The sequence below is a fragment of the Onychostruthus taczanowskii genome, unplaced genomic scaffold (genome assembly GCF_017590055.1).
Source record: "Onychostruthus taczanowskii isolate IOZ18803 unplaced genomic scaffold, ASM1759005v1 scaffold10, whole genome shotgun sequence".
In the NCBI taxonomy this organism is placed as follows: domain Eukaryota; kingdom Metazoa; phylum Chordata; class Aves; order Passeriformes; family Passeridae; genus Onychostruthus; species Onychostruthus taczanowskii.
The window spans coordinates 17383563-17392208 of record NW_024496526.1 but is presented as its reverse complement, the minus strand read 5'-3'; the positions used below and the strand labels follow the sequence as shown (position 1 = coordinate 17392208).

Genomic DNA, 8646 nt, shown 5'->3' with positions numbered 1-8646 from the left:
TAGTTATTTTCTCTTTAAACGTTTAAGGAGCTTTGTTGTGGCAGGAAATATGAAAAAAAAAATTAAATTTATTTTCTGTACATGTGCTGGAGTGACAAACTGTGTTCAGCAAAAGCAAGGCAAACGGCTCTTCAGAATTGTGCTGTATTATTTCATCTCAGACAATGACAGATGAAAACCAGCCCTGGTGACTGTACTTGTCTGCTGCTTATCCAGGTATTTTCTCCATTGAATTGATTAGGAAAGCTTAGAAAACCTGTTCAAAGACATATACAATGACTTGAAAATTCCCAGCCTGGTATCCCATAATGAATAAATCCAGGATTTGAGTCTCCTGTGTGCTTCCAATGCCCATTTCCCTGGCATTGCCATCTTGATAGCTTTCTTTTGGGGCACTTTAAGCAGGATCTGGGATGAACAGTTTCAGGGTGTCCATGCATTTATAAGGAACTTACAGATTGCCAGCAGCATCATCAATTATTGTGCCGGGAAAAGTTATTCTAAATAACCACATGTATCATTGTCAGTTTGGTTTCGGTGACCTTTTGTGATCCAGAACTATTCCATTGAAAAAGAAGGGATATTGGACAATCCCTGAGAGGCTGGTCTCTGGAGCAGCCAGCATTCCTGGATGGGAGTGGCTCCTCTCCGTGTCCCGTGGCAGGGATATCTCGCCCCATTTTCCCTCTGCCAGCCATCCTGTACCTTCCCCGGAATTTCACTTTGTGCCTTTTCATCTACTGAAACATTTCTCCCTGCAGATTTAAATAATTAATTGGGACGTGCCTAGTGGGTCTGGAGCTAAACTTCAGAGAGGCAGCAGATATGTGTGACCAAGTGACCTTTTGCTGTCCTGCTCGTCCCCGCGCGCTCGCTGTGCTCAGAGGGACGCTGTCAAAATTGCTAGGCCTTAAAACTTTAACCCGCACTGACAAGTTGTTCTACATTATAAGTCTTCCCTAAAAGATTACCAGGATTGTTTTGTTTGTTTTGTTCCAACCATCTTTGCTGAGGGCTCCACAATACGGATTCATTTGTCCTTTTGGGTAGGTGGATATTTTTAAATGCCCGGCTTATTCCGTGACCTGTTAAAATCGAGTTGATGTGCGTGTGCTCCACTCAGCGGAGAACTCGCCGGGGATGGAGCAGTTTCTCTGCACTCTGAAAGAGGAGGCAGGAACATACTTGGGAAACCTTTATGGAGAGGCTTTGAGAAGCCATTTTGCAAGGCCTCTTGTTATCTTCAGTGCTCTGGAAGTCTTGACTGGGCTTGCCTGGTGTGTGAGTTAGTGCAACACCAGCTGGTTCTTACACAGAGGTTTGCTGTCTTTCATGGTGCTCTGATTTACTCATTGGGCTTTATTTCGAGGATCTCCATTTCCCTTCCCAGCTCCCTCAGCTGCTCCTTCAGGCTGTACATGGTTTAATACAGCTCCATGTGAGGAGGTGGACCAGAGCCAGCGGCACAGGTACAGCTGTGCCATCGCACTTCCCATTTTCATGGGCCAGGACAAAGATCAATGCAACACCCATTTTATATGGGGTGACTGCACAGTCCCTCCACGAGACATGGGAGCACGTGTCCCAGCCAGCAGGCAGGAGGGAAGCAATGATACCCACGACCACACCCCAGGTAAGCCACACCTGCACTTTTGAGCTTGATTTGAGTGGATTTACCACTGCATATCAACCCAGCCTTGTTCCTGTCACAGTGCACCAGCTGAACTTGGGGAGAGAGGCTGAGGGTGGCCCTGAGCTGCAGCATCCTCCTCAGAGGGGCACAGCAGAAACACCTAAACCTGCTGGGCTCTGCCCTGTCAGCCTCAGCCAGAAGCAGGGACACCTTCCACTGTCCCAGGCTGCTCCAGCTCTGTCCAGCCTGGCCTTGGGCACTGCCAGGGATCCAGGGGCAGCCCCAGCTGCTCTGGCAACCTGTGCCAGGGCCTGCCCACCCTCACAGGGAAGGATTTATTCCACATATCCAACCTAGATTTCCCCTCTGTCAGTTGAAGCCATTCCCCGTTGCCCTCTCCCTGCAGCTCCTGGTGAAGGGTGCCTCTCTGGCTCTGCTGTACAGGCACTGGAAGGGGCTGTGAGGTGTCCCCAGAGCCTGCTCCCCTCCAGGCTGAACAGGCCCCGCTTTCTCAGGCTCACAGGGGAGCTCAGTCCCCTCACCAGCTCTGTGACCTCCTCTGGGCTCGCTGCAACAGTGCCGTGCCCGTTGTGGCACACGGAACGGATCCCTGCGCACCGCAGCTTGGCAGGGAGCGTTCTCCCAGCCATGGTATGACTACGGCAAGGAGCCCCTTAGAACTGCTTGTTTTCTTGGAGCAGGATTCTGATTCCTACTCGGCTGATCCTGTGAGATTGTCACCAGTTCTGAGGCTCTGGATCACCATTTCTGATACTGCAGGGCTCGATTCCTGCCCCGTTCAGCACCCTCCTACTCGCAGGCAGTTCTGAGGGAAGCCAAGCGTGAGCCTGGCTCGCACGGCTTGGGAACGGGCTCCCAGGGCATGTTCTGGGGTGACATTTGGGCCCCAGGGAGGCCTGGGAGTCACCAGGCTCCTCCTGGTGACAGAATTCCCTGCAGGACGTCAGCCAACACTCCCAGATGTTCTAAGCATTTGCGAAATAGTCCCAGGGACACGAGAAACTGTTCTGTGAGCTGTGAGCCATGAATGCAAGGACAGGTCCCATTTCTGCTCTGGGAACAGGTAGTGCAAAGCCTGTCACTGTGGGGACCCTCTGTGCAATAATTCTCCAAGCCGTGGCACAAGCAGAACGTTCTGCTCTGCCTGCCCCAGAGCAGAGGGGCACCTGGGGACAGGGGTCAGAGGTGGCCCTGCCAGCGCTGAGTGACCCCTTGGACCCGGTGATCTCACAGGGCTTCTCCAGCCTTCTCCAGCGGTTCTTTGGCCCCACGCCCCTCTCCGAGGACACGCTGCTGGGTCCCAGGTGGCTGTGCACAGATGTTGCCAGATGTCCCTGCCTGGCAGAGCCTCAGCTCAGCAGCAAGGACAGGAGGTGCAGAACAAAAGTAGGGGGAAGCCTCTGCGTGGCTGACTCCCAGACACAGTAAAACAGGGAGTCAGGGCTTCTCAATAGGAACATCTTTTCCCTGAGTGCTTGTGGAGTTTTGGTCCTGGGCTTGTCTGAGAAAACAGTTCTGCTAGCTGACTAATCCAGCCGTAAGCCACAGCCTAAATAATAATTATTACTTACAGTTTTTATTGTGTTGCCTTCTGGCAGCAGAAGCTGAGAAGGAAAGGTTGCTGTGCTGGGCTGCTCCATTGTGGTGTTCACGCACATCCAAACACAGGACACTGGAACATGACCTGCAGTGCCAGAAAGTTGAACCAGAAAACCCCTGCTTGCTTCTGACCTGTGCCGAGGCGGGCGGCTGTAGCTGTTCCTCCTGCCCGGGCCCTGTTCTCCAGCACTTTTGTACGTAAATCTCAGTGTTCCCTGGACGTGAAGCACTCGTTGCAGCTTTTCCTTGGACTCTGGCTCACGTGTGGCCGTTTGTGGGAGCGTGTCCAAGGCAAACGGATCGTCAGGAGCGTGCATCGTTTATTTTGGGACACAGCGTGGCACAGCACAAGCCAGGACTCACTGTTGACATCACCCCACACAGGCACAGTGTGCTGGAATGCCATCACCTGCCAAGTCACAGAGACCATTGTGAGCCCACTGATGACTCCTTTGTGGGTCAGCTGAGCCTCTGAGGCCTCAACCATTGGCCTCCCCTGGCAAAGTCCTTCCAGGATGGAAAAGGAGCAAAAACAGGCATCTGTGACTTGGTTTGACAGCTTTTAAATGTAAAGGATGATCATAGAACCATTTAGCTTGGAGAAGACCTTTAAGATTGACCCCAACCATAGTGCTAGGGGTAAAGAATCTTGGAAACCTTCACCTGTAATCTCCTGAAGTTCTTTCATTAAATCACTCCTTGCTTATTAGTTTATCTCTGGTACAAACAGAGTGCTTAGAAACAAAATACGTTTTCAAAGAATATGCTGAGGAAAAAAAAGAAGTTTTTAAAATGATCACTGAAATAATCATTAGTGACATCTTGCATCTGTGAGAGACGAACAAGACCAAAACCAACAGTCAGGCCAGACTCCATGGCGTGTATGGTGGTTGCATTATACACTTTCCCAGGGGTTTTTTTTATCATTTAGAGGAAAAAATCTTTAACGGGTAGTGCTGACTTTATAAAAACTTTTTTTTCCCCGGAAATGATGGCTGAGAAGAGCTGTGTGAGTGCATGGGGCTGAGAAACAGAACGGAGCAGGGGCGTGCGGTGCCATGGGTGCCATGGGTGCCACCGCTGAGCTCCTTCAGCCGGGGGCGGGGATACATTGCCGAGCGCGCATTGGTGGTTCAGTGGTAGAATTCTCGCCTGCCACGCGGGAGGCCCGGGTTCGATTCCCGGCCAATGCAACTGTTTTGTTTTTTTTTTTTGCCGGCGGAGGAGCCGCCGCGTTTTGTGGCCGCCGCGCTTTGATTTTCCTCGCGGGGCTCCCGGGCGGAAGCGGAACCGGGACGGCCGGGCTGGGCTGGGCCGGGCTATGCTGTGCCGGCGGCGTGGTGCTGGCCTGGCCCGGCGGAACCAGCGGCCGCGCGAGGAGACAGGGGGGGAAAAAAAAAAAAACTAAATTAAAAATAAAAAAAGAAACGCCTGGAGATGCCGGGGATTGAACCCGGGACCTCACACATGCGAAGCGCGCGCTCTACCACTGAGCTACATCCCCGGCTGAGGACGCCTCGCGCCGGGCGCCCTCAAATGGAGGGCAGGCCGCGGCCTGTGCCGCTGCCGGTCCCGGTCCTGTCCCGTCCCGTCTCTACACAACTCCCTCTGCCGGCACCGCGCTCGGCCCGCAGCGGGACACGGCCACGGAGCCCCGGGACACGGCCACGGAGCCCCGGCAGCGGCACCGGGACACGGCCACGGAGCCCCGGGACACGGCCACGGGGCCCGGGCGGCACGGGCCCGTCCGTGTGCGGGGAGCCGCAGGCAGAGCCCCGGGCCTGGGGCCGCCCGCGGCGCTGATCCCCCGGGGCCCAGCCGGGGCAGGAGCCGGGTTTGGAGGCTGTGCTGACGGAGAGGAACCCAAGCACGGTGTGCCCGTGTGGAGAGCCAGCAAAAGCAGCGCCGTGCACCGGCTGTAGCCCAGGCGCCGCGGCCTCCGGGGTGCGGCACGGCCAGCCCACGGCTTTAAAACCCTAAATCCCGTCCCACCGTGCCCTGGCAGGGACACTGCCACTGCCCCGGGCTGCTCCAGCCCCAGTGTCCAGCCTGGCCTGGGCACTGCCAGGGATCCAGGGCAGCCACAGCTGCTCTAGGCCAGGGCCTGCCCACCCTCACAGGGGAGAATACTGGATACTGATTTATTTAATTTATTAAATAAATTAATTTAATTTATTCTCCCACAAGCAGCCATACGGATCCCCCAGAGCCCTTCTGCACTCAGCCGTTCCTATTTTGACATCCATAATCTTGGCCGTTCAGGTTTTTCCGTCCTGTCAGAAAACAGCACTTGCAGTTTAACTTTCTTCCAGCCAGATTTTAAGAATGATTTCTGGGAGTTACTGGGTCTGGTTTTCCCAGTCAACACCCAAACTCTGGTTTGTGTGTAACCTAAGGCGCAGAGTGGCCGTGGCTCCTCACCAGGCTGAGCCAAGGGTGCTAACACCAACCTTGCAATAAAAACACAAAGCAATTTAAATCTTTCTCTTCAGGTTTTTTTTTTTTTTCCCCTTTTGTTTACTTTCCTGTAGAGTTCAGAATAGCCGAAAAAATGAATGATACAGACATTACTAGGCTGTGATGGATTTGTCAGCTGTGATGGACAGTCACCCAGTTGTGAAACTTCCCCTCCGGGGGTGGATGGAGGCAGAGCACATTCTGCCTGCTGAGAAGAGCATCTCCACATCCAAAGCCTGTCAGCGAGCATCCAATTCCTGTCCCTGTGGCAGCAATAAACTGCAGTGAAACAAGGCTTCTCCTCCAGCCTGCTCTCAATATCCTCTAGACCTCACCACCCACCAAACACGGCATAAGGTGAGTTATTCAGGCAAGACACAGCACGGGGATGCTGCGGGAGAAAATGAACTGCCTTGCAGTGACCGTAAAGGAAAATGGACTGCCCGGGGGTGGATGTGCAGCCCCGGCAGAGCTGCGTGCTCACAAACAGCAGCGAGCAGGATGGCCCTGTCCCGGCACACGCATCCCCGCATCCCGAGCCTGCCCAGCCATTCCCTGCTTCCAGGAAACACTTCGTCATCTTGTTTCAAGGCGGCTGGATGCCGGCACAAGCTCCGCATTCAGCTGCCTCCGAGGAATACATTCACCTCTTTGTGTTTGGGCTTTCTGTGCTGACATCAGGGAAAAAACAATGTCACTCTGTTATCTGGCAGCTCCTCGGCATTCCTTGGTGGGATTAACTCATTCCTGGTACCTCGGGAGGATCCCCACAGGGATCTTTTCCCTCTCTGGAATTCCCTGCCAGGAGGGCACAGCCGGGGGGGTCGGGCTCTGCTCCAGGGAACAGGGACAGGAGCAGAGGGAACGGCCTCAGGCTGGGCCAGGGCAGCTCAGGGTGGGCACAGCAGGAATTTCCCCATGGAAAGGGGGCTCAGGGATTGGAACTGCCCAGGGAGGGTTGCAGGGCCCATCCCTGGAGGTGTGCCAGGAATTCCTGGAGGTGGCACTCAGGGCTCTGGGCTGGGGATGGGCACAGCTGGATCTCCATGGGCTGGGAGGGCTTTTCCAGCCTCAGGGATACTGTGTGATTATTTATATATTTATATTTTATTGAGCATTCCTGTCCTCCTTCACAAAACATTCCCATCAGAGAAAAATTCCCAGGAAAACTGTGAAGTGGCAGACATCAGAGTTGGTGTGTTGGAACTGACACCTAAGTACTTAACACTACAGGAATGTGCCACTTACTGCAGTGTTTTATGTAATAACTGTATTAGAAAAAAACAAAAAATGAATACAGACTTGTGGTTTGCAAAGTTAAACAAGTGAAAACCTGCCAATGTTACATTTCAATGACTCAAAGAATCTTTAAGGTTGGAAGAGAGCTTTCAAATAATCCAGTCCAAGCACCAACCCACCACCACCATGGCCACCCTCCAATGGTGTCCTCAGGTGTCACAGCCCCATTTTTTGAAACATATTTCCCACTGGCACTAATCAGGGAACAGAGAATGACCTTAGGGAAGTTCTGCACTCAGGTTACACCAGCTGGAATGAACTTACCACCTTAAGTCCTCCGAATACCAATGGCTTTTTCTCCTGAATTTTTGCGTCTTGGATTTTTATTGACTCGTCTCTCTTGCTTGTAGGAATTGAAGAATAAAGCAAGGAAGGCTTTCAGCAGCTCCCAGCCATGAAGGAGAACTACAGAGTCCACATGCTTGGCTGCCTTTTGTTGTGAGAACAAACACAGCCCCTAAATACAGGTGACAGATGAGCCCATAGTAAACAATTAGGAAAGTTGGAGTTAAAAAAGGAGATAAAAAGGCAGAAAACATGATTAAAGTACTGAGCTGGGAGATTCATTAGTGTTGCAGACAGATAAGTAAATTAGAGCCCTGCAGAAATTATTTGACTGGCAAATTAATTACACAATATTACAATGGCTTTGCCAGCTGAATTTAGCCCTCGGGAAGCAGGTAGGAGTCTGCCTGACTTAATAAAAGGAGCCTCGACTGGTCTGCAGCTTAATCAGAGATGAAAATTAACATTTCAGGATTTGAGGCAAAAGGAGGAGGCCAGGCTCTAGCACAATTACCAGGTTACACTGGCAAGGAAGCTGTCCAGGCAGCGGGGTGCTCCTGCTCCTCACAGGCCTTTAATTCCCTGCCCTGCCTGGGAAAGCAAGGCAGGAGCTGCTTTGGAAACCCACGTGGAGCCTCGTTAGGCAGATCACTCAACAGGACACTTTCCACTTGCTTAGAGAATGCCTGATCAAAATATTTTACCCTAACCTTTAAAAAGTACACTACTATATTATTATTATTATTACTATTATTATTATTACTACTACTATTATTGTTGTTGTTATTATTATTATTACTGTTACTATTGCTATTATTGTTACTATTCTTGTTAACATTATTATCATATTTCCTTCAGTGCTGACTTATTCCCTGAACCTCATTCTCCATTTGCAGCTCTCACTCTGTCCCCAGCGAGCAGAAACACTTTAGCTAAGAAATATTTGTTTTTCAGTTTGTTTGCTTAGTGTCACATTTTTCAGGTATGGATATTAGGAACTCTCTCCTGGACCCAATTTTTTTTTTTTCTTTTCCTGGAGCAGCTTTGGAAACACATATTTATATCCCTGGAGCACGCCACCTTCATTATCCAGGCTGACCCACAGCATCATTTCAAACACGAAGACCTCACATCACTGCCCCTGGAGCACGCCACCTTCATTATCCAGGCTGACCCACAGCATCATTTCAAACACGAAATGATATTTAAATAGATATTTAAAAAAGCCTTTCCTGCCCCCAGACGTGGTGGTGGCTGTGGTGCCCACCCCAGCCTGGCAGAATTGCCCACCCAGGCCCTGCTGGAGGGGCTGCAGTGATTCCATTTCCCTCTCTTTCCTGTGTGCCTGTAGG

The 8646-nt window shown here is 51.6% G+C and overlaps 2 non-coding genes across 2 annotated transcripts; one reads left to right on the top strand and one right to left on the bottom strand.

Annotated features, from left to right (window-relative positions):
* The first annotated feature begins 4375 nt into the window (after positions 1-4375).
* Positions 4376-4446, top strand: TRNAG-GCC. The gene has a single exon. It is a non-coding gene; the product is annotated as a tRNA-Gly (tRNA).
* Positions 4447-4685: 239 nt separating this feature from the next.
* On the bottom strand, positions 4686-4757 carry TRNAA-CGC. Its single transcript has one exon. It is a non-coding gene; the product is annotated as a tRNA-Ala (tRNA).
* Between the last annotated feature and the right edge of the window lie 3889 nt (positions 4758-8646).